The sequence below is a fragment of the Megascapheus bottae genome, chromosome 9, assembly GCF_031878675.1.
Source record: "Megascapheus bottae isolate mThoBot1 chromosome 9, mThoBot2.hap1, whole genome shotgun sequence".
In the NCBI taxonomy this organism is placed as follows: Eukaryota; Metazoa; Chordata; class Mammalia; order Rodentia; family Geomyidae; genus Megascapheus; species Megascapheus bottae.
In genome coordinates, this window is record NC_143517.1 from 3,752,060 (window position 1) to 3,779,766 (window position 27,707).

A 27,707-nucleotide genomic window follows, 5' to 3' on the forward strand; every position below is an offset into this window, starting at 1 on the left:
CTTAGACCTTCTGTCCTTTATATCTGCTTCAACAGGAAGTCACAATTATCTTAATGTGAGTTTAAAACAATATACTCTCTTCTGGGGGAAATTCAGCCTCTATTCTTTAGTTTACTCCTGTAAAGGTCAAAATGATCAGACAGTACGGAAGCTTAAAACACTAGGTCCAATTTATAGGCAATATATATAGACAGTTTTCAGAAAAAATATAGGACTCCATGTATGATTTTTTTTCAGAGATTTGGAATGTCAGCAAGAAAAGCCTATGTTTCACCTTTGTTGAAAATAACATTACTACGTAGTGCCAATTATAATTATTGCTATAAAACTCTAAGTAAACATATATCATATTCATATAAAATGATATCAAACAAAAATTTCCCAGATTTCTGTTCTAAAGATATTCAAATTTAACATCTTTTAAGGGGCTCCTGTAATGGGTGAAATCATGGGTACTGGCCTGGAAGATATAAGCAGCTTCCATCCATACCTTTTGAACCAAGACATGTAGTCAATTTTTAAAATATGTATTGTATATAACATATTTATATGTAAATACATGTTATTATATATACACACACAAGGAGATAAAAGATGAAATTGATATATCAGGCTAAAATTATGACAAAATTACTTTCATTATCGACGAGTTTGGGATAACAATCAGTTCTAGCTTCAGATAGACAGGATCCTGGCCTAAATGAAACACCACGTTCTTCTGGTAGTTCCACACTAGCACTTCGAACTAATATCACTATGGGGTTATTTATAGTTTATGAAAACTAGTTTAATGCAGTTACATCAGTTAGAATTGTTTTATGGAACCAAAAGGCAGAAGTATCAAGAAGCTCTTTTGAGAAACATCACCAGTAATCAGACTACAGTCTCCATGAGTTGCACAGATCTGGAAGTTTACCTGGATCTAGGCTTTGATGGCACCTAACCATAAGGCACAGCCTTTAGAATGACTCAATTGACTGACTCTGAGAAACATGAAAGAAGTGAAACCTTCCACTATCATGATCACTAACAGTCCCCAGTTGTTAGAACAGCAGCTGGGGATGCATGAGCAAAAAAGAGGAAATGCCCTGGGAAGTAAGATTCCGTTTTTGGTTGAGAGACAAGACTCACTTCAGATGGGCACACTTTGGCACAATGATTAAAATGATGGCCCTATGTCCTAATAATCATCTCATTCTCCTGATTGATTTGAAAACTATTATATGACCTTCTTCTAGTAATATTGAAGTAAAGAAGGCAATAAATGCAGGTGTAAGATTTCTAATGCCCATGTAGGTACTGTGCAGCTAGTGAGAGTTATATCTTTTTCTAAACCCAAATTACTAAGTAGCTGAAAAACCAAAATACAATCTCTAAGTCTTCAAAGAACCATTTGAAATAAAATATCCCTCAAAGTATTATTCCTGTTCAGGCTCTCTCTATTTCATTTCATTCTCAAGGTAGAACATGTAAGGAATTTTTGTGCTTCAGAATTGTAACTAACCTGATGCTTGGATTTCATGGTTCTCTGATCCTTTCCATATAATCCAGTAAATAATTCCTTAGATGTTAAGATTCCCAGTAGCCTGAAAGAGTGTGTTTAACATTTAAGCGTCAAAGAGATATTTTGAGTTTCATAGTCGTACAAAAATTGTATAGCACACATATAAATGTTGTACCAACTATAATACATTATGTGTAATAAGAAAGAGTGAGATTTCATATTGTTATAATATTTCACCTTGTTATCTGATATATTTTTATGTACTTAATTGGTTATTTGAAATTGGATAGGGAAGAGGGAAATCAAGATAAGCAGGGGGAGGAGGTGAGGGAAATGGGGACCACGTCATGAGAAAGGGTATCAATATTTGTGAAATAATGCACCTTCTATCTGGTGAATATAATGTAACCCTTCTATTAATTACAATTTTAAAAAAAGAAAAAAAAGAAAGAATGAGATTTTATCCACAGGCAACTTTCCTAGAATAACTAGCAAAATTATTTTTATTAAAGAATTTATTAACACTGATTTTTACACCATATTTCAAATGACATATTTAACAAGTGAGTGTTCAAGAAGGGAATCTCTATATACAATCACTGGCACTTAGTTTATAGAACATAATCAAAACTAGGCTATTGGTTTGCATATCATAGATACATATTAATTTATGTAATAAAACAATATGTCTATAGAGTCATAGGTATTCACGTCTATGTAGTTGTGTTTATATTTCCAATACCATGCCCATAGCATTGGGTATGCAAAAATTGAGTCCTCATTCTTGTACTGTTTGGATCTAATAGCCACATATTAAGGATACCATGTGCCATTTGTTCCTTTGGTCTTGACTTGTCTCACTCAACATGATTCACTCTAGATTCATCCACTTCCTTGCCAATGCCATTATTTTATCTTGACTATTGGCTATGTAGAATTATATATATATATATATATATCACATTTTCTGTATCCATTCAACTGCAGTAGGGCATTAGGATTGTTTCCATCATCTGGCTATTGTAAATAGTGCAGAGATGAACATGGCTGAGCAGGTTATGATGTTCAGGGTAGATGCCCAGAAGTGGTATGCAGGGATCGTAGGGAAGGTCAATTTTCACTTCTTCAAGACACTTCCACACTGCTTTCCAGAGTGGCTGAACTAGTTTACAATCCCACCATGAGTGCAGTTGGGTTCCTTTTTTCCCACAACCGCACCAGCAACTGTCATTGTCTGAGTTCAAAATCTTGGCAATTCTTGTTGGTGTAAGGTGGTATCTTAGGGTTGTTTTTATTTGCATTTCCTTTAGGACCATGGATGATGAACATTTTCTCATATGTTTTTCTGCCATTTTAATCTCTTCTTCTGATAGGTCTCTCTTTAGTTCCCTTGCCCATTTAGTGAATGGTTTATTAGGTTTTCGGGGGATTAGTTTCTTGAGTTCCCTGTAGATACTGGATATTAAGCATTTATCATATGTATTGTTGGTGAATATCTTTTCCCAGTTGGTTGGCTGTCTCTCTACTTTTGCAACTATGCTTTTATCTGTACAGAAACTTTTTTATTTTTAGGTAGTCCCATTTATCGAGTCTCTCTCCGATCTGTTGTGACCCTGGGATTCTGTTCAGGAATCTGTTTCCTGTGCCTATGAGTTCCAGTGTCTCTCCTACATTATCATGTAGCAATTTCACGGTTTCCGGTCTGACGTTGAGGTCTTTGATCCACTTTGAGTTAATGTTTGTGCATGGTAAAAGGCTAGGGTCAATTTTTAGTTTTCTGCATGTGGCTGCCCAGTTTTGCCAGCACCAATAATTGAATAGACTGTGTTTGTTCCATTGTATATCTTTGGCTCCTTTGTTAAATACAAGTTGCCTATAGGTATATGGTTCTATTTCTGGGTCTTCTATTCTGTTCCACTGATCTTCTGGTCATTTTTGTGCCAGTACCAAGCAGTTTTTGTTACTATGGCTCTATAGTAGAGTTTGAAGTCTGGTAGTGTAATACCACCAGCATTGCTCTTTTTGCCTAGAATTGTTTTGGCTATTCTAGGTCTTTTCTTGATCCATATGAATCTTTGGATTATATCTTCAATTTCCGTAAAGAATGTCTTTGGGATTTTGATGGGGATTGCATTGAATTTGTATATCAGTTTTGGCAGTATAGCCATTTTCACTATGTTGATTCTCCCTACCCATGAGCATGGGATGTCTTTCCATTTCCTAGTGTCCTCTTTAATTTCTTTCATTAGGCTTTTATAATTTTCATTGAATAATTCCTTTACTTCTTTGGTTAAGTATATTCCTAAGTATTTTATTTTTTGGGGGGCTATTGCGAATGGGATCATTTTCTTGATTTGGCCTTGTGTTTGTGTATTGTTGGTGTACAAGAAGGCTACTGACTTCTGAAGGTTGATTTTGTATCCTGCCCCTTTGCTAAAGTAGTTTATTAAGTCTAGTAGTTTGGGAGTGGAGTTTGTTGAGTCACTCAAGTAGAGGATCATGTCGTCTGTAAATAAGGATAGTTTAATTTCTTCTTTCCCTATGTGGATCCCTTTGATGTCCTTTTCTTGTCTTATTGCTCTGGCTAAGGGTTCCAGCACTATATTGAAGAGAAGTGGAGAGAGTGGGCATCCCTGTCTAGTTCCTGATTTTAAGTTGAATGGTTCCAGTCTTTCACCATTTAATATAATACTGGCTGTAGGTTTTTCATATATGGCTTTCACTATTTTGAGGAATGTACCTCTTATTCCTATTTTTTCTAGTGCTTTCAACATGAATGGATGTTGTATTTTGTCAAATGTCTTCTCTGCTTTTCTTGGCTGGGAGCCGGCGCGGTGGGAGAGGGGTCCTCGCGTTCCGAATTCTTTGAGAAAGTTGGATGTGAGCTTTATCTGGGTTTCTTTTCCAGTTTGGGTCCTTTTCCGTTGCTTCCTGAGTTTGTTGTTGTGGATTTCTTAAGGTAATTGATTCGTGGGACTCCCTGGTTCTGTCTTTTTATGAGAGAGCTAGGCAGCGTCCCTATTGTATCAGCGCCATCTTCCTCCCCTTAAGAACTAAATTTTTGATTTATCAATTTTGTGTATAGTAAATCTTGCTTCAATCTCTGATATTTCTGATTTTATTTTTGTTGTTTATTTATAGTTGTTTTAGAATTAACTTTTTCTTGCTCCTCTAGGTGTTTCAATTTCTTTTTTAGGTTATTTACATGCTGTTCTTCTGTCTTTTAAATATGTGCTCCTAGTGCAATAAATTTGCCCATTAGATCTGCCTTTGCTGTGTCCCATTCATGCTTTGTGATGTCTCTTGATTGTCATTACATTCAAGGAAGTTTTGAATTTCTTCTCTGATCTGATCTGTAACCCAGGAGTTATTCAGGAGTGTGTTGTTCAGTTTCCAAGTGCTTGAATGATTTTTGACTTTTACTGCATTGTTCAGAACTAGTCTGACTCCTCTATGGTCAAATAGAATGCATGGGATTATATCAGTCCTCTGCTTAACTTTTCTGTATGAACTATTATATGATCTATTTTGGAGTGTGATTGGGATCCCCTGATTCTTTTTTTGGGAGAGAGCTAGGATGAGTCCCTATTGTCTCAGTGCAATCTTCCGACCCCCTTCCACAATTATTTTTTAAGTCAACATTGAAACTAATAAACATTGCTTTGCTAATTAGAAAAAGAATATAAAAATCCTTTTGGCATATTAATACATTATATTTTTATAACACACCCCCTATCGTAGTAGAAGAATGTTTGTTTAAATCCCTACATATGTACCTTTAGCACTCATGTATATTAGCAAAAAAGGAAGGACACGAGGATATTTAGCTGGTACTCACATACTATATAATAAGAAAAGGAAGAATGAGGAAAGATAGAAAAGGAAACAGAAAGAAAGAGCTGAAAGAAGGAAGAAAGGAAAGAGGAATGAAGGAAGGGGAATAATAGCCACCACTTCTTGAGGACTTGCTATACGCTCAGAATTATGTCAAGCATATGATTTGTATCAGAGGCTTTAGAAGCTGCCTGCAGCTAAAGGTTTCTAAAGGTTTCTACAATCTTATTTTGTACAGGAAGAGTTTCAGCAATTCCCTTATCTTACTGAAGAAATTTTCGTTCAAAAGGAAGGCATGCCTTAAAATTCCTCTAGAGAAATTTTGTCGAAGTACCAGGAAAGATGAACTGTGGCAATGTTGCCATGGGAATAGACTTACTTCCGAGAAAAGCTGAAATGATTACCTAAGAAATTTCTTTCTGCCCTTCATTCTCTTACCTTTCTCATAACTCATATCCTTACCAACTTCCAAGATCCCTCAAACACTTCATATCTAGCTTCTGCTCTTTTCTTTGGCTCCATCCAGTCCTTCAGGGATACTCATCATTTCTGTAAGACCTACTCTTTCCCATCCAAACAATAACTTTCCTGTGTACATGTAAACAAATTTAGATACTTGTCTTGTATTAATGTGAAAGTTCATTTCAGTGTACCTTCAGAGGGGAAAAAAACCTTTTGTTCCACTTTAAAAAATACATTCAAAGCCAGTGCTGTTATCTTATGCCTGTAATCCTTACTACTCTGGAGGCCAAGATCTGAGGATCAAGGTTCAAAGCTAATCCAGGCAGGAAATTCCATGTGATTCTTTTCTCTAACGAGGCAAGAAAAATGCTGAAAGTGGAGTTGTGGCTCAATTGATAAGGCACTAGCCTTGAGCAAACAAAATTATCATATCTGAGATATGGAACCAACCCAGATACCCCTCAGTAGATGAATGAATCAAGAAAATGTGGTGTATATACACAATTAAATTTTATGCTGCCATCAAAAAGACTGACATAGCTACAATTATAAGAAAATGGAGAGTCTAAAAAAATCATATTAAGTGAGGTAAGCCCAGAACCAAAGAAGCAAAGGCTCCATGGTTTCCCTACTTTGTAATAATTAGTATATGTCTAGGATTTTCCTAGCAGAGGGTCATAAGAGCTCAATAATTATGTGTATATAACCGTAAGATTAACTGATGAGCATCTTATAACAAAGGACACATGTGTCTCAAACATGCAATGCCATGTTTTCATCTTAAGCAACCCAAAACATAGAAGACCACCTTCTAGGCAACTTGACTTATCCTTTTCCAGTGATAAAATGATATTTTTTTCCAGAACTTCTGCAGAGACAAAGCTGTGATAAAAGTAAGCCAGGCCATATCTGTGACTTGAGACTGTTTTAATTATGCATATCTTTCTCATTTTATGCCCTCAGTTCTTCCTATTTAAACCAAGGCCAGCATCAGTATCCTGAAGATATGGTTTCTTTATGGCTGCTATATAAAAAATTTCCTTTCATGCCCTTTGCCATGTCTATTGATTTGATAAAAAAAAAAAAAGATGAGTGGTGGGATCTGATATGAAACTCCTCAACTTTAGGTCTGGTGTCCAAAGCTCAGATTTCTGTCATTATCTCAAGATTGGTCAGATGGGCCTTTGGTTTCACTGGAATGTTAGTGTTGCTTGGAGGTGGTCTGGCCTGTAAGATTCTGCTGTTTCTTTCCAAGTAGATAGTTTTGATTATAAAGATGCTATCAATTAATCCTGTCATTCATAAAACCTAATGTTATTACAAGGAAGAGAGACTCAGAGTTAGGTAGACAGATATAAAATAGTAGCAGGAATGTCAAGATTTTATTCTGCTTTTAGCTAACATTTAGACCAAGTATGAGTCAGTGGCTTTTCAGGAAAAGCAGTTTCTAAGTACTTGTTATAAAAATAATGGACCTGCCAGCTTGTTCTGAGATTTAGTGAGATAAGAAAGTTCCTAAAACAAATCCTTCATGAGAGAGTAGTTGAGAAGTAGCAAGAATGAAACAGCAGAACTACACTGTTGGTGGGAGTGTAAACTTGTTCAACCACTATGGAGATCAGTATGGCGATTCCTCAAAAGACTAAACATAGAGCTCCCATATGACCTAGAAATTCCACTACTTGGCATTTACCCAATTGTCCAGAAACAAGGACATACTAAAGCTACTATCACAACGATGTTCATTGCAGCACAATTTACCATAGCAAAGATTTTGAACCAACCCATATGCGACTCTGTAGATGACAGGTCAAGAAGATGTGTTATTTATATACAGTGGAATTCTATGCTGCCATCAGAAAGAAGTCCCCATGACATTGCCCTATTTGTAGGAAATGGAAAGACTTGGAAAAAAATCATATTAAGTGAAGTACGCCAGACCCAAAGGAACATTGGCACAATGGTTTTCCCTCATTTGTAATAATTAGTATACATCTAGGACTCTTCTAGCAGAGGATTACAATAGCTCAAAACCTAGCTACATAAGGTCATATAGGATAAGATTAAATGAAATGAACTCTAGGTTATGGAAGCAAGAGCTTTATCTTGTGTGATTGTTGTTCTTAATGTACTATATTATTTTTCTTCTTTTGTTGCCCTTATTGTTAATCTCATATTGTTACTGTATCTGACTTTGTTACCTGGTATATTGTATATATGTTTATTTGTTTATTTGAAATAGGAAAGAGAAGGAGGGAAAACAAAATGATTGGGGATTGGGGAGAGGAAAATGGGGAAAAAACATAAGAAGAGGTATCAATGTGTGAGAAGTAATTCACCTACTATCTGCCGAATGTCTCTATAAATTATCCTGACAATAAAAAGAAGAATGAAACAGCAGGCCATCAGAAGAAATTTTAAAAAATGATTTCGTATATTTACTTGAATCCCTGGCATATAAAATCTTGGAAACACGAGCCTTTTGTATACAATAAGAGAAAGCTATACATTCTGAAATCAAGTTTATTTTTTAAACCATCAGATAACTTTGGTTGCCCCAAGTCTAATCCTCCTGAAGCTTAAGAATTCAACAAATACAGAGAGTCTGTGTTAGGACAGTGAGGACATGTCAATATAAGTTTGACACATTTATTTCAGTATGTAGGCATGTATGGATGGTTTGGGAATGAGAAATGATTGTTACTTGTGTCTTTGTGGAGACCTCACATATTCACATGAGTTTTCCTTTCACGTGCTTTCCAATAAGAGAAATTCAAATTTGGGTCCTTTCTCTGTAATCTAAGTCCCCATGACATGGCATGCTTATCCACTGTAATGTAGTCGCTTAAGCTGTGCGTACAAGATGCATATGTAAGACCTGTTTCAGTAAACTTTAGTAAATACTTAAATTTTATACTCAGTTAATATGATCTTGTGTTGAATACAGCTATAAAAAACATTGAATAAACTCAAAGCTAGCCCAGGTAGGGAAGCCTGTGAGACTCCTACCTCCAGTTAGCCACCAAAATCTGGAAGTCAACTGGAAGTAGAGCTGTGGCTCGAATGGTAGAGCACTAGCCCTGAGGAAAAAAAATAAAAGATAAGAGAGAGCACCCAGGCCCAGAGCCTTGCAAGCACATGCAAACACACACACACACACACACACACACACACACACACACACACACACAAATACATAGTGTAGTCTTCAAAACATTAAGTATTATAATGTTGAATGCACTTTCTGCAAATCCTTACCCCATTTACTTTTCCCATGATTGCTCTAGTGGACATTTTGATGTTTATTCATATAATATGAGCATACATTTCTTAATTGAGCAAGGGTATTATGTAAATCTTGCTGTGCATTTTTTATGTTTTGCTTTTGGTTATTTGTTTATTTTCCTGATACTATGAAGGTAGAGTTTCATAGTCCTAGCCGGGCTACTTTCTAGGTAGCCCAGATTGGACTCCAACTCCCTATCTTCCCACCTCCACCTTCTGACCTATGATTATAGGCATGCACTACCAAACCTGGCTTTGTTCCTTTATTTCTCAGTTTATTTGAAAAGTTGTCACATTTTATTATGTTTTGAGAATATTCCACCTTACAGAATATTCATATATCATGTTACAGAACTAGTTTTCTAATGTTAGTCATTAGTTTTGTATTTTCCCTATTCCAAATAATATTATGAAAAATATCCTTGATATTATTGTGTTAGATATGATTATTGTGATTCCTTTTCACGTAAGAACCCTCAAAAAGTAACACAAAAAAAATAAATAGAAGAATTTTTTTCAGTGAGTTCCTATCAGGTATAATAAAGCCAGTCTTGAGAATGGGGTCTTCCAGGAAAACATAATAACATAATGACAGTTATCTAAGAATGAGGCTTGGAAGAAGTGTCATTCAGATTTGGTCCATGCAGATCACTTCTAGGCTGGTAACTTTGCCCTGGATTGGTTAGAATAGCCTGGCTTTGCCCACTAGAAGGTAAGCTTATGAAAAAGGTGTAGAAATCAACCAAGTGATGAAGCAGCAAAATACACCTTATTCTATTCGAGATTTGCCTGTTTTTCTTGTATAACAAAATTGGCTGCATTCCTAGAGTGTAAAATGTTGATGTTACTCATTTCTTGCTAATCCTTATTTTGCTTTTGTGGAGAGGTGTTTTCAAATCCCTTATCCTAACACTTTTGCTGACTCCTGAGAAAAAAATTGATTTTTTTATATTGACTTGGTATCCTGTGTTCTCACAAATTCATTTTTTCCTCTTCATAGCCATTTCATAGTTTTCTTAGTAGTTTTTATACTCGTGATCATTTTCCTGAGTGTAAAGGCAGCTGGACTTCTGTTGTTCCAACTTTTAATTTATTGATTTTCTTGCTCTTTCTTACACTGGCTAGGGCCTCTGTTATTCATGCTGAAGGGGAAGTAGACTTCTCACAGATTTTAAGAGGAAACCTTTGATTTTCATCGCTAAGTAAGCTGGCAACTGTGGTTTTTCATCAATACTGTTTTTCAGCTCAGCACAATTCTTTTTGATACCTATTTTTCTGAAATTTATGAAGAGTCATTAAACTTGGAAAAAAAGCTTTTTTAAAACCACATTTATTTACATCACGAGCCGGTAAATCTTTACAGTTAAAATAGAGATAGAAAGTCTTCTAATATTTTTAGGCTAAAAAGTCTCTATTGTAGCAATCCAATACTGCTCTATTATTAGCAACAAATGGTGAATAGATGTGGAAAATTTTATTTACAAAAGCAAGAAGTAATCTAAATTTTGTTCATGCCATTGCTTGTCCAAATACACATACACATTTTCTCTTTTTAATTTGTTCTGATAATAGATGAATCTTATCAAATTATTTTAAATGTTAACCTCTTACATGATAACATTTCCAAAACTGAGTAAAATTTGTGCCTGAAGATAACTGTCAGCCAGACAACCCTCACATTTTTCAATGTGCAAATTGGGAAACATATCCATATTGTCATTCATTTTGAGAGACATGAATGATTAGTTGTATATATATTTGGCTTAATTAGAATTTCACATGTTAAAATTACATGTAAAAGTGCATATAAAAATTACAAAAGCTGGGCATGGTGGTTCATGCCTGTAGTTCTAGCTACTCATGAAGCTGAGATCTGCTCAGCCCAGGCACTAAAGACCATAAGATTCTTATCTCCAATTAACCACTGAAAAACCATAAATGGTGCTATGGCTCAACGGGTAGGGTGATAGCCTTGAGCTGAAGAGCTCAGGGACCATGTCCAGGCTCAGAGTTCAAGCCCCATGACAAACCAAAGAAAATAAAAATAAAAATTACATAAAAGCTAGGTGAATGAAGGTGCCTTGTGCCTATAATTCTAGATATTCAGGAAGCCAAGATTTGATCGTTGAGCTGATTCAAAGTCATTCTGGGCTGGAAAGTCTATGCGACTTTTATTTCAAATTAAGCACTCCCTAATATGGAATTGGAGCTGAGCCTGTAGTATTAGCGTGCTAGACTTAAGCAAAAAAGCTCAAGGACAATTCCAAGGCCCTGAGTAAAAGTCTCAAACCCACATCCCAAATATTATATATAAACTATATAAAATTCTTATGTCAAGATTCCATATTCCATATGTCAAAATTATGCTTCCAGACAAAATTATTATATACTGCTGAGGAAATATTACAAAATGATACTGTATCACACAAAATTGGATATAAACAAATATTCTTATGAGAGCAGAGCCCAGATGACCTAAATTCCCCCAACTGAGCCTCATTTCTTAATGGATCAACCATCCCTCAATAAAAGTTAGCTGGAGTACTTGAAGTACATGTCAGATGAAAACAACAGTAAAACATCTAAAAAAAACCTGCATGAGTTAGAAGGAAAAAAATACATGTCAACATTTTTACTCTTAAGAAATTATTTCTTCTATTGCATACAGTTTTGAAATTGAGTTGTTGATTATTTTTGTCAATTATTATTATACAATTCAAAAGAGGTAAAGGATATATCTACAAATATAAATTATTAATGAAAATTAATCAAATGGATGTTTTGAACACACAGTAGATATAATTTTATATAATAGAATAAATGACTAAAATTAGCTTCTCTCAAGAATTTTTTTGTGTTCTAGTGCAAATTGAAAGTATATTAGCAAAAAGTGACAAAGTACTAGGCACATTATTTGAAACAGGAGACTCAAGAATGAATATTATATAGTTACTATAGCCAAATAGATTATGATTGCTAATATTATAAATATTATTAATATGCAATTTTTGTACTACCGATTATACTATAATTATTAAAGCTAATGTATCATGGAATATGCTGAAGGTGTAACAGAAATATTAATTACATGAATTAAGGAATATTAATTGTCTTCCATATGTCAAATGACTTGTATTACAGAATCTGTTGCTATAGGTGTCTTAACTCAAGGAGATGTGGTATTTATACACAATGGAATTCTATGCTGCTATCAGAAAGAATGACACTGCCCCATTTGTAGGGAAATGGAAACACTTGGAAAAAATCATATTAAGTCAACATAGACCCAAAGGAACATAGGCTCTATGGTTTCCCTCATTTGTAATAATTAGTATAAACCTTGGACTCTCCTAGCAGATGATTACAATAGCTCAAAACCTAAATACATAAGGCCATATAGGATGAGGCTAAGTGAAAAGATCTCCAGGATATGGAAACAGCTTTATCTTGAGTGATTGTTGTTCTTAATGGACTTTGTTATTTTTCTTCTCTTTTGTTGCCCTTCGGTTAATCTCATATTGTTACTGTATCTGGCTTTGTTACCTGGCATATTGTATATAAATTCATTTGTTTGTTTGAAATAGGAAAGGGAAGGAGGGAAAAATATTATTGGGAGGGGGTGAGGAGAGGAAATTGGGGACGAAAACATGAGAAGGGATATCAATGTGTGAGAAATAATGCACCTTTTTTCTTTCTATCTGATGAATATAAATGTAACCCCTCTATATATTACAATAAAAAGAAATATTAATTATATGCATTGAAGGAATATCAATTGCCTTCCATACCTTGCATTACAGAATCTGCTGCTATAGGTGTCTTAACTTACCACTCTCTGATGAGGAAATTGAAATGGTCTGAGTACTCACATTGCAGTTCTACAGCTTGAATCCATGAAGTCTAGTTATCAATGATCATTGAGTGATTGTTATCGTAGGATGACAAAATAAGTTACAAAGATGGCATATTTTACCATTTCAGGAAATTGGAAATGGATAATAAGGAAACCCAAATTAAACTAATTTAAAGATTTAAAAAAAAAGTCTTCCCTTGCTCATTGCCCAACAAGGAGTCTCTTCATGTATGATAGGGTTCTTTCCATTTTACACGGAATTAGTGCTGATTTAAAATCTCAGCTAGCCTTTCTTTCCATATGTTCTTCTAAAATGGTTAAGCTTTTCTGAGATTCAGCAATTCTCTTATATAAAATCATAATAATAATATATGTGATAAAAACTCAAACTGTGAATTATCTACTAGCTATTAGCACTTACATTTAGAAAATGGTGACTAAGCAACAGTATGCATTTGTTTCACAGAAATGATTCTAATTATGTAACTTTATAACTTTATTATGTCTAGATTTTATGAAGCATTACTAAGTTCAAATATTCATTTCAGAACTCCTTTAATATTTTACACTATAAGTCATAATCAATATTATCAATTCTGTGTTATTTCACATGATCATTATACTTAAGTATATTAAAGAGTTAAACATCAAATCCTCTTTTATCTACCAGCTGGCCATAATAAAACCTTAAATACTATGACTTTCCATTATTCTTTGATATTCCAGGACCTTTGGATCAGGCTTCATTTGTTGTAAACATCTGCTAAAATATAGTTGCTTCTTTATAATTAAATTATTTCATTTGTGTCTACTATGAATCTATATCTCTTCATGTAGAAATCTCATATTATATATCTTTATTGATCTCAACTGATTAGATCTCCCTTCTAATTCTTTTCCAAAAGTTCTGGAAACTCAAATAGCATCTATAAACTAATTATGGTTAACATTTATTTTGTAAAATAATAAATTATTAAAAATATATCAGACATGACTCAATACATCTTCTTAGGAATGTGGTGAGATACAAAAGGTGTTGTGAAATGACCAGCCTGCAGGCTATAAAAAACACAGAAAACTGTTAGCTATAAGGAATAGTCACATATGATTATTTACATTAACTTCTTGAGGCCTATCTGCATGGGTTGAAAATTTGGTATGGCTTTCAAATATCCAAGAGGCCCATAGCAAAAAATAAAAAATAAATAAAAGTTTCCTCTCACCTAATAAAAATTCCCTTAGTGCTTGTACTTGAGCCTGGGTATTAGTCTATAATTACATGCACTCACAATGATATGGAATCATGAGATCGAGATTGTTGTAGTGTCTCAGATATTCTTATTGACCAGTAAAGCATATACTTTAGAGAGAAAAATGCATGGGATTTTTTACATTTCAGCCTCAACTCTGAGCAATATGTTGTCAATTCTGCTCCTGTTATGTGCTAATGGCAACAGTAAAGGAAATTGTGTACCCACTTTTTAAACTTTAAATTAAACTCACAGTTATTGAAGCAGCCTGATTGTTTTGACTACAGAATTTCAAGCTTCTAGATAACAAACCAAATGAACAGGCAAGCCTCCTACTTGTACTGAGGTGTTGTGACTACCATATTACAGATCAGACGTTTCAGAAACACATCATTCTGCTAATTTAATGATGAATTCCTACAGACTGACAATAGGCATGCCTCCACATGCTCAGGTCAACTGATAAGGATTTGAGCTGATCCTGAGGTTTCTGTTACTAGAACTGAGAGACAGAAGATAATGTTATGGGATGGAATGAGAGAGGGGTAGGATGATGTGAGAAGCCAACTGAGACAGGAAGAGGATAATGTTTGATGGACATTTGCTATGAGAGCTGCTAAAACAACTGGGCTCAGTTTGTGGCTGAGCATTGGGTTGTGGTAGAGCTTCTGCTTAGAAAATATCATGCCCTGTATGCAAACTCAGAGAAAAATAAATAAATACACAAACAACATAAAATAGTATTGTGAGGTGAGCTTATTTTTTAAAGAAAGAAATCTTAATTTAATTTGTATAATTGAAAGAGAAACTGAATGTTTGCATGTACATAAGATAATTTGATTCTGCTGTTCACATCACAGGAAATCAGCAAAGGCACTGACTATGGATTTAGGCTCTGTTTTCCTTTCTCAAGCATGTGACAAAATGTAAATGATTGCTAGTATTTTCCCAAGAAATGTCAACTTATTCTGAAGTGTTTTTTTTCTGAAATTAAGTTTAATATTAGAAAATTAATATTAATATATCTATGGCATTATTTACAATGATCTAAAAATTTGAATGATGTGAATAATCAAATGTTAAAAAATAAGGAAATGGGATATTTTTCCCTTAGAATATCATGCTAAAAATAGTTTTCAATTTTTTTTAAAGGAAGCAAAGCTTTGGCTCAAGCAGTAGTGTTACACTTGAACACAAAAGCACAGGGACATTATTCAAGGCCTTCAGTTCAAGCAAAAAAAATCTAAAACAGCAGTGAAGTCATGGGTATCATACTAAGTGGTGGTGCTATACGTGACATATTGTCATCTCACTGTTCTTTTGTGCTGACATTGGTAGTAACTGTGATAGCAACTACATACAGTAGACAGGGACAAAGTTTTCTTAGTGTGACTGAAATACTTCATCATTGAGGTTTCAGTAAGTCACTTTCGATATATATATACATATATACATATATAATATTACACATATATAATATATATATTATTTTTAAATATCCTTGTTTTTTTTGCCAGTCCTAGGCTTGAGCTCAGGGCCTGAGCACTGTCCTTGGACTTTCTCAAGGCTAGAGCTCTACCACTTGAGCCTCAGCACCACTTTCGGCTTTTTTTCTATGTATGTGGTACCGAGGAATCAAACCCGGGTCTTCATGCATGCTAGGCAAGCACTTTAACCACTAGGCCAAACTCCGGCCCCTGTTTTACACAACAGTGTAAACCAAGTATGTATAATTAATTACTGAATTATTGGGGGAAATGTGCTATAAAAATGTTCTACAAATGCCTGGATGCTGGTGGCTTATGCCTGGAATCTAGCTATCAGGAGGCTGATATATGAGGATTATAGTTTACTCACTAAATTATTTCAAATTAATCACCAGAAAGACAGAAACAGAAATGTTACTAAAGAGATAGAGAACCAATCTTGAGTGAAAAATCTAAGGGACAGTACTGAGGCTCTGGATTCAAGGCCAAGTATCAAAACACACACACACACACACACACACACACACATGCATGCACACTCACGCATGCACAACTAATTAAATACTACACCAAGAGGAGATAAAATATAGAATAATTTTTTAATTAACACACAAAAATAATAGTGATAAGAATATCCCCCAATACCTTTTTCTGCGTGGCAAACACAATTGAAACTACTTTAGTCAAATATCTCTGAAACATCTGCAGAATTTATACAAATTCAGCAGACCATACTGAGCATGTTTCCAAACAGGAGGTGTCCTATCTTTTAAGGCTTTATATGATGTAAATATATTAATTAAAACTTATGCTTTAAATTATACAAATTTTAGATGTTTAAATATGTACCTTTTAGAGATGTATGTACTTATGGATTGTACTTTGATTCCTTTTAGCTTTGGTTTTTCATTTATTTATTTAGTATTAATTACATAACTGAGCAAATTTTATTTTTCCAGTCATGTAGTCAGCCTGCGGTGTTGATTACAATAAAATATTGAACTGATATCTTTGGGGGATGAAGACCTGGCATGTAAAGAATTATATCATCACTTTGCTTTTGCTTGAAATGAAGAATATCCAAAGCAATAACTCTGCATACAAAACTGCTCTCACATTGGTGTGTTTAATCTCCAGAGCCACTTCCCTGTCTGCTCTTACCTTTTTGAGATGTTAGCTTCACACTAAGCTGTAAATCAGATGAGTCTGGGAGTTCCCTGCATCAAATCTATCGGTAATGCAGAAAACAAGTAAATTAGTGAGTTCTGGCATCGGGCCTCCAAGAGAATTCTGATCATAATCCTGAGCCATTATTTAGCAAAAACTTGATGAGATAAATGGAGGTGTAATTTGAAAACCACACAGATGTTAAGATGCTAACTTTCCTAACTTCTATAACTTGGACAAACTAATTTGAAGAATACCAGAAGAAAAAGTAGGGGCTATGAATGTATCATAATTTAATAATAAGTGGATCATACTTTCAGAAAAGAAATGGTTTTACTTGCAACTTGCAAATACTAAAACAAAACAGTATCAGCCTAATTTTAATTACGATCTAAAGTCTAAGTGCCAGTGATTGTATATAGAGATTCCCTTCTTGAATACTTGTTTGTTAAATATATTATTTGAAATATGATGTTAAATCAATGTTAATAAATTCTTTAATACAAAATACCAAAAATAAAAATTCCTAGTTATAAGTATGATCACCAATAAGCAGCAACATTTGAAAAAGAACCAAGACACAGCCCTTATCAAAAACTTGTTTAGGACTCATTTAATAAAATCGATATTGTAGGGTGCTGGTTATACCATGTAGCTTTCTTTGTAGTTTTCATTCTCACATTCATGAATGGAGCACAGTCATCAGATTAGTTCCTCATTGTATACACTGCCAGTTGTACAAACCTGCACTCTTAGGTTTTGAAAGATAAAAGTTTTAGAAAATGAGTAATATATATTAAAGAACTTCAATTACTTGGAATAAAAGTATGTTATAATAATATTCAGAGTACATAGTTTTTAATCATCTAGCTTATGAGATTCCTCTTGCATCAATAGATCACACAGAGATTAAACTTTATCTAATTTATCAGAAAAAAAGAACAATGATTACTCAAGGTTTCTGAAGTACTTCTTGCTGAAAGGTGGGTGAAATTTGCAGAAATTCTGCAGAGAACTGTTATCAAGTGTATTGCAATCAACAGGCATCTTCTGTAGTTCATGGTTTTCTCTTAGGCAAATATATTTCTCAGAAGATATGTTTTAAGTTAGGTGAAAGATTTTTTAAATACACAACCACAATGTACATATTAGACTTGAAGGAAAATGCATGAAAAATTGCTCATAATTTTACAGAAACCTTGTGTAGAGGGCCACATTCCTTCTTTTCACGGGAAATAATGAGCTTTGATTATCACTGGAGTTTGATTTACTTCCTTCCTGACTACTAGTCTTGAAGTGGTATTTCTAATATGTCCCTTGAAGAGCAAGTCAAAAAAATATGGAAGAACAGAAATAAGGTACATTACTTGTTAGAGGAACAGCAATTTGTATGGCATAATGTATGGCTGTCGTAAACCAATGTCCCATATATATTATACCATACCTAGCACTGTTAGGTGGTGATCACAGTGAGAGTAGAATAAAAGAAATAGAAGCAAAATAATCTCCTAAATTTAGTTTTGAAATCCTAAAAGTATCAACAGATTGTTTCATGGAATCAAGTTAAAAATAGCAATGTAGTTCCTAGTAGGCTTTTGTTTCCAATCTGATTTTTGAGTAATAATGAGTCCTTATTTTCTTGAAACTCACAATTGGCATCTTAAATTTGATTGCCTGTAAGGATGAGATGTTAAGTCATGTTTCATCATTCTGAAGATTTTTTCTCTAGCACAATAAATGATATTAGCAAGATCCCAATACCTTACAATATCTTCTATGCTAAAGGGACACAAGTCAACATGTCTTCAGGAAGCACTATCTATAGTCTTAAATCTAAATCCCAAAGTCTCCACTGAAAATGGTAGACAATATTATATTTATTGTTCATGTGTGCTTGTGGATTTATTAGTTTACCAACTTATTTCTTTAAATACAAAGTAAATTTTATTTCTAACAAAAATAATTAAAACCATTCTGGATTTTGACTCAGTCTGGGTCTTTTTCCCTGAATTTTGTTGTAGAGGATGCCAGTAGTGGGGATTGAAATCAGAGCCTCTCCCTCTTCTTTGCAAGTATTGAGAGTTGAGTATAAATAAAATACATTATTTTTATTTATATACATATTACAGAATATTGCTTCATTGCTGGTGGGAGTAATAAACTTGTTCAACCATGCTGTAAAGAAGCAAGGCAATTCCTCAGAGGACTAAACAGAATTCCTCTAGGACCCAGCAATTCCACTTCTGGGCATTTAACCAAATGTCCAGAAACAAGGCCATACAAAACCTACCAGCACAATCATATTCATTGTAGCATTATTTACCATAGCGAAGATATGGAACCAACTCAGATGCCCCTCCAGGGATAAATGCATCAAGAAGATGTAGTATACATACATAATGGAATACTATGTTACCATCAGAAAGAATACTATTACCTCATTCATAACAATGTTCAAGAAGTAATGCACTCACCACCTCATGATTGTAACTGCAACCCCTCTATACATCACCCTGATGATAAAATAAAATTAAACCTTTATACCTACCAAAGGATTGTTACAAGGACAGTGACCAGGCAAAGTTCAAGCCCCAGAGCTGACCAAAAATAGCCAATAACCTTCTGATAATTAATGAGAAAATCAAAGTTAAAATCAAAATCCAGTAGTGTGAATTGGGAAATTAAGTAAAATGACAAATTTTGGCAAGCTCTTGAAGAAATAGAAGTGAAGTATTACTAACAGGAATGCTTTTGTAACTTATGTATTATATATTTTTTTCTTTTTTACTTATATTTATTTTTTATTATTTTAATATATTTTTATTGTAATTAATAAAAGGGTTACATGATATTTGCCAGATAGAAGGTGCATTAATTCACATACACTGATACCCTTTCACATGTCTTGGTACCCATTACCCTCCTCCCCAACCCCCCCGTCTTGGTTTTCCCCCCTTCCCTATCAAATTTCAAATAACCAAATACAAATAAATTCAATATATCAGATAACAAAGTGAGATACTATAACAATATGAGATTGTATTATATAATTTAAAGTGAAGCATTTCTTCAATAGTCTGGTCTTGAACTCAGGCTTCTCCTTCTTCCATTTTCTGAGTACTGGGATTACTGTATAGTTGCATCTTCTTATGAAGTTAAGTATTCACACATACTTTTACTGACAAATGATAAACGTGCTTTCCAGCATGGAAATTCCAGTTAAGAGCACTACAGGCACCATACAGAGGTCACCAGAGAAATGGCTCTAAGTTATCCAGAACTGTGTTCAGAATCATTGTCCTAAACTTGGTTTACTTCTATTTTGGGTCTAGAACATTTCTTTCTAAATCATATCAATCAATAATCAGAATACTCTACAAAAGTAAGGATAGAGTCTATATTTCCTGTCCTAGGGCTTGAACACAGGGCCTGGGTGCTGTCCCTGAGCCTTTGTGCTCAAGGATAGAGCTCTGCTACTTGAGCCACAGCATCACTTTCAGCTTTTTCTGAGTAGTTTATTGGAGTTAAAAATCTCAGTGGAGGTAGATCGGCAGAAGATGGCGGCAGCTCAGGGTGAGACTTACTGAGCTCCTGCCAAGATTTATGTACTGGCAGTGCAGGAGACAGTCCTCTACCAGAAATTGATCCTAAGTAAGCATTAGGACCACAGAGAACTCAAGCAGAGAGGGAAAAAAGGCAGAATACCGGCGCAAGAAGTGAGCTTGGAGCTCTGCCGGGGGGGGGGGGGGGGGGGGGGGGAGTGGGGGGGGGCTGTGAGACAAAGGCTCTTCTGAATTAGAGCAGAGAAAGCACTGTCTCCACAGCACAGACCCACCAGCTGCAGACAGAGCCACACAGAGCCTGCGCGAGCCCAGAGCCAACACCCGGCCATGCGCGAACTTGCTGGCTTCACGGAACTGGAGAATACAGCAATTTGTAAGTACCTCCGAGGAGAAGTTTCCACTTCTGCTTGTGGAACGGCATTGGGAGGGACTTCTTCCCCCTCCAGCTGAGAGCAGCACGATCTTGACTGCTGGCAAGGACATGGTCAAAGCAATTGGAGCCTGAGAGGTATTGCTGACAGAGCCATCTTTAACTGGCAAAGGATTTCCCAGAGCTCCCTTAGCTGGAAATCCAGCCCAGCACTGCTGAAGTCCATCCCCTGCACCCACCACAGACTGGATAAACAAAGCCGCCCAAGGATCTTGTGAACCAACAATTTAATATGTCACTTAAGCTCCTGGGAAAAGAGCAACACACCAACCCTAATTCCACTAGAGGGATGCAAATTATTAAAATCAAAGCAGAATTAAATGAATTGGGATCCAAAAAAAAACTACAGAAAGAATCAACAAAACAAGGAGTTGGTTCTTTGAAAGAATTAAAGAACTTGACAAACCCTTAGCAAATCTTACCAAAAAAAGAAGAGACCATCCCGAAATAAACAAAATTGCAGACGAAAATGGTAATATCACAAGAGAAATTACCAAGATCCAGAGTAACATGAGGGAATACTTCTCAAACCTTATGCCAACAAATTTGAGGATCTAGAAGAAATGGATGAATTCCTAGCCAATTTTAACATACCCACACTGAACCAAGAAGAACTAACCCAACTAAACAGGCCTATTTCAAGCACTGAAATAGAAATGGCAATAAGAGAACTTCAACCTAAGAAAAGACCAGGGCCAGATGGATTCACAGCTGAATTCTGTAAAGTCTTCAAAGCAGCGTTCACACGAATACTCCTCAAGTTCTTTAACAAAATTAAAAATGAAGGTTCCTTACCAAATTCATTCTATGAAGCCATTATAACCCTCATCCCCAAACCAGACAGAGATTCATCAAAGAAAGAGAACTATAGACCTATTTCTTTGATGAACATCGATGCAAAACTTCTCAACAAAATACTGGCCAACCGTCTACAACAACTCATCAAAAAATTTATACATTATGATCAAACAGGATTCATCACAGTGAGGCAAAGCTGGTTTAACATACGCAAATCAATTAATATAATTCAACACATCAACAGGAGCAGGGACAAAAATCACATGATTGTCTCAATAGATGCAGAAAAGGCATTTGAAAAGATCTAACACCCCTTTATGTTAAAAGCTCTGGGGAAACTAGGAATCCATGGAACATTCCTCAATATAATAAAGGCTGTGTATGACAAACCCGGTGAAAAGCTAAAGCCATTCCCTCTAAAATCAGGAACAAGGATGCTCACTCTCTCCATTCCTCTTTAACATAGTGTTAGAATTCCTAGCCAGTTCAATAAGGCAAGAAGTAAGCATAAAGGGGATCCAAATAGGGAAAGAGGAAGTAAAACTTTCCCTCTTTGCAGATGACATGATCCTGTATTTAAAGAATCCTGTAGACTCTACTCCCAAGCTCCTTGAGCTGATTCAAAACTTTGGAAGGGTAGCAGGGTATAAAATTAACCCTCAAAAATGAACTGCCTTTCTCTACACCAACAGTGAGAGGAATGAGGCAACAATCAGGAAAGCAACTCCTTTTGCAATAGCCTCAAAGAAAATAAAGTACCTAGGAATTACCTTAATTAAGAATGTAAAGGAACTTTTTGATGAAAACTTTAAAACCCGGGAAAAAGGAAATTAAAGCAGAACTGAGGAAATGGAAAAACCGCCCATGCTCCTGGATGGGAAGAATCAATATTGTGAAATGACAATCTGGCCAAGGGCTATCTACAAATTCAACACAATACCCATCGATATCCCAATGTCATTCTTTAAAGAAATAGAAGAGGCAATCCAAAATTTCATACAGAATAATAAAAGACCCTGTATAGCAAAAACACTTCTTAGCAGAAAGAACAGCTCAGGAGGAATTTCAATTCCAAACTTTAGACTCTATTACAGGGCTATAATTATCAAAACAGCTTGGTACTGGCACAAGAACAGGCCTGAAGACCAATGGAATAGAACTGAAGACCCAGATATTAACCCACAGACCTATGGCCACTTAATCTTTGACAAGAGAACCAAAAAAAAATAGAATGGAAGAAAAATAGCCTCTTCAACAAGTGATGCTGGCAGAACTGGTTAAGCACCTGTAGAAAACTAAAGTTGGATCCTTCTTTGTCACCCTGCACTAGAATTAGCTCCAAATGGATCAAAGACCTCGAGGTAAAAGCAAATACACTGAAAATTTACAAGAAGGAATAGGAGATACACTGGTCTCCTTAGCACAGGTCGAAAGTTCTCAATAAGGACCAAGAGTCACAACAAATCAGAGAAAGGCTGGAGAAGTGGGACTGCATTAAACTGCAGAGCTTTTGTATGGTAAAGGACATAGCTAGTAAATTATTTAGGAAGCCTACAGAGTGGGAGAAATCTTCACCAACCATACAACGGACAAAGACTCATATCTAAAATATATCAACAGCTCAAAAAATTGAATCACTCCAAAACTAATCTCCAAAGTAACAACCATCCCATTAAAAGATGGGCCAAAGACTTAAAGAGAGTCTTCTCTGAAGAAGAAACAAAAATGGCATATAGACACATGAAGAAATGCTCCACATTTCTGGCCATAAAAGAAATGCAAATCAAAACAACTCTAAGATTCCACCTCACTTCCAGTTAGAATGGCCAGGATCAAGAAAACTAATAACCAGTGCTGGAGGGGATGTGGCCAGGAGGGATCACTACTACACTGTTGGTGGGAGTGCAAACTCGTTCAACCACTATGGAAAGCAGTATGGCAGTTCCTCAAAAGACTAAACATAGAGCTCCCCTATGACCCAGCAATTCCACTACTTGGCATTTATCCAATCATCCAGAAACAAAGACATACTAAATCCACCAGCACAACAATGTTCATTGCAGCACTATTTACCATAGCTGGTGTCAGAAATGACATCGCTCCATTTGTTAGGAAATGGAAAGACTTAGAAAAAAATCATATTAAGTGAAGTAAGCCAGACTCAAAGGAACTTAGGCTCAATGGTTTCCCTCATTTGTCATAATCTGTAGAAACCTTGGGCTCTCCTAGCAGAGATTTGCAATAGAGCAAAACCTTGATACAAAAGGCCATATAGTATGACGCTAAATGAAAGGACCTCTAGGATATCGAAACATAAGCCATATAGTGAATGATTGTTGTCCTTAAGGTACTATGTTATCTCTCATCTCTTTTGCTGTCCCTTGGTTATCTCATATTGGTACAATATCTCACTTTGTTGCCTGATTTATCAGATATATTTGTATTTGGTTATTTGAAATTGGATAGGGAAGGGGGAAAAACAAGATGAGGGGTGGGGGTAGGGGGGAGTGAAATGGGGACCAAGACAGGTGGAAGGGTATCAATGTATCAATGTATCAATGTATTTGTCAGACCTTCTGTCTGGCAAATATCATGTAACCCTTCTATTAATTACAATAAAAATATATGAAAAAAAACCTCAGTGGACTTAGCCTACTGAGTAGTTAGGATTGCAGGCATTAGCTACCATTCTGGCTAGGGAATTTTTTTGAGAACTATAAAAATGAACTATTTTATTAATGTCATTCCCTGCCAAACAGAGAAAAATGAAGGATGCAGCCCTAAAACCAAATTCATATTCTAGAAGATTAAGAAAATGGAGGGAAGGATTGAGGTTGGGCAGGATGAGGAAGAATAATGAAAGGGGGTGCTATTGATCAAGATTTATTGTATTCATATGGTATTTTATTGAATGACAAAAGTATTAAAAGTTCAAAGGAAGTCATATGTCATTGGGTCATGCCTTTAATCCTAGCTACTGTGGAGGCTTATGTGAGGATCATAATTTGAAGTCACACTTGATAAGAAAGTTTTTTGAGACACTTATTTCAAATTACCTAACAAAAAGCCCGAAGCAGAGGTATGGCTACATTAGTAGAGCATCAAACCTGAGTTAAAAGGTTATGAAACAGAGGCAGAAGATGGCGCTGAGACAATAGGGACGCTGCCTAGATCTCTCCCACAAAAAAAGAGAACCAGGGAGTCCCATGAGCCAACTACCTTAAGAAATCCACAACAACAAACTCAAGAAGCAACAGAGAAGGACTCAAACTGGAAAAGAAATCCAGATAAATTTTACATCCAACTTTCTCAAAGAATTCGGAACACGAGGACACCCCCCACATCCCTAGCCGCTGGCTCCAAGCCTTGAAAAGTGGCAGCAGGGGTACCGGGCTGGGCAGCCCCGACTGCTGCAGAAACCAGGATAGGACCCGGCAAGCGAGCCGCAGAAGCAGCGGAACCCAGATGCGGAACACAGGCGGCGGAGGAGACCCGAGGGGAGTGAAAGACTCCCCAACACCGTGGAGCACCCACAGACGAATGCAGAGGCGTGAGTAGTCCAGCGGGTCCCCAAACCCATTGGGAAAGCAGAGCTGGTGCCAAGCAATAGAACTTAACTCAGACCCCTCCATTCCGCCCGAGAAAGACTGGCAGGAGCAGGGGGGGAAGGAATTTAGAATCCTGTCCCTTCCCTCAACAGCCCCCTCCCTCAGGCCATTGACTGGAGATTGACAGGCGGGCGGTGCTAAGACCCAGCATCCCACCAAGGGAGGCAGAGGTGTCCCAGCCCCCACCCGCCCAAAAGCCTCCTCCCCCAGGCCTCTGACTGGAGGACTGGAGACTGAAAGGAGGGCAGGCACTAAAACCCAGCACACCACCAAAGGGGGTGAAGCTGTCCCTGCTAGCACCCGCCCAACAGGATCCTCTCCCATGCCTTTTACTGGAGACTGACAGGCGGGCGGGCACAAAAACCCAGCAACCCACCAAAGGAAGCGTGGGTTTCCTAGCTCACATGGCCAACAGGTTCCTCTCCCAGGCCACTGGGTCTGGAGAGTGGGGGGTGCTGAAATCTTGTCTTACAACAGCGGGTGGGCTCTGTGGGAGTCTAGGAACCAGTATCTCTCCCACTCAAATCTTGAGCCTGGCAACCTCCAGCTGGGAATCCTGAGCAAGACAGCACTGAGGGGCCCCCCACAGTCACAGAATCCTGGCCAAAGCAGTGGAAACACAGCAGGGAACTGAAGGGCCGACCAGTAGCAGAGCTCGCCTTCTGAGAACCAGAAAGGCGCAGCTCTGCCATTGGAGCCACATCCTAGGCTGGGCCCCGCCCCTGGGAACAGAGAGAACACCAGCTGACCTACCTGAGAGTCCTTGGAAACTCCCAAACTCCAGAGCCTTGGCTGGGGGCGCCCCTGGAAGCAGCGCTGGAAAAACAACCATTCGCCTAGCCCACTGAGACTGAAGCATGCAGGCCCACCACAAAAGCCAACTGTGAGGCGACTGGTTGGGTTGAGACCTAGTCGTACAGTGGCACACAGCCTTTGAGAACAGGCCAAACACCTGCAAAAACTGCGAACTCTCACCTAGTCAGCAGAGGAATCAATTTGACTGAGAACCACCAGTCCCAATCCAAGTAAAGACCGCCACCTACCAACCACAGAGTGAACTACAACAAGAGTTCTCCATGCCTAGAAGAGCACAAAGACTAATTATGACATACATAAATAATCAAAGTCCCACACAAAGCCCAAAGGGAAACAAGAACGAAAGGACGAGAGAGATGTCACCATCCCAAGAAATGACACCTGAAGAGACACGAAATATGACCAAAATCAAGGAACTGATTTCCAAAACAAAAGCAAGAAATTTCCAAGGAACTCTTCGAATTCAAAAGATAAGTGGAAGAAAAGTTCAATACCCTCTCAGCAGACATAATCAGTTCAGTGTCCACACTTCAAGCAAAAATGGAGACATTAAGCAGCAGATTGACTGAGATGGAGAATACAACATCAGGAATGGAAGATAAAACACAAGAGCTGGAACAGAGTATTGCCACCTTGGAAAAATCAGTCAGAATCCACCAGAGAGAACTCCAGAAACTGGCAGATGCAGCAAAGAAGTCTAACCTTCATATACTAGGAATTGATGAGGGAGCCAAATTTCAGGACAAAGGAATGCAAACCTTATTCACCAAAATCATAGCAGAGAACTTCCCCAACCTCAAAAGGGAAAATACTCACATTATTGAAGGTTTCAGGACTCGAAACAGGAAAGATCCTAGAAGGAACTCATCTAGACATATCATAGTAAACACACTAGACCCGAATACCAAGGAATTGATCTTAAATGCTGCAAAAACAAAGAAAGAGCTATGCTACAATGGGAAAAAATTTGAATCACAACAGATCTCTCCACGCAAACTCTAAATGCAAGAAAAGCTTGGAAAAACATCATTGATGTCCTGAAGACCAACAACTGCCAACCCAGACTGATATATCCAGCAAAACTAGCATTTACATTTGAAGGAGAAACGAGAATATTTCACTCCAAAGAGAAGCTTTATGAATACGTGCACACTAAACCAGCGTTACAAAAAATATTATTTAATCGAGAACTAATTGTAGAACATCAAGAACCCCATCAAGAAGCGAATATCTATAATTCACTAAACACAAAAGGGGAAAAAAGAGAGAGAAAGAAACTTAGAAGTAAAAATAAATAATGACAATGGACACTTCTCTATAATTTCCCTAAATGTGAATGGACTGAACAATCCAATCAAAAGACACAGAGCAGCAGACTGGATTAAGAAACACCACCCATCCATATGTTGCCTCTAAGAGACCCACCTCACTGCCAAAGACAGAAACAAATTCCAAGTGAAAAGATGGAAATGAATTTTCCACTCCAATGCACCAAGCAAAAAAAGCAGGAGTGGCAATCTTAATCTCTGACAAAATTAACTTGTCAGTAATATCAGTACATAAAGATAGAGACAGCCATTACATATTAATAAAGGGTACAATCCATGCCCATAATATTACAGTTATAAACATTTACTCCCCCAACACAGG

At 36.6% G+C, this 27,707-nt stretch overlaps 1 pseudogene; it reads right to left on the reverse strand.

Annotated features, from left to right (window-relative positions):
- Nucleotides 1–26,073, reverse strand: part of LOC150058698 (proteasome subunit beta type-5 pseudogene) — a 68,550-nt pseudogene extending 42,477 nt beyond the window's left edge.
- Between the last annotated feature and the right edge of the window lie 1,634 nt (nucleotides 26,074–27,707).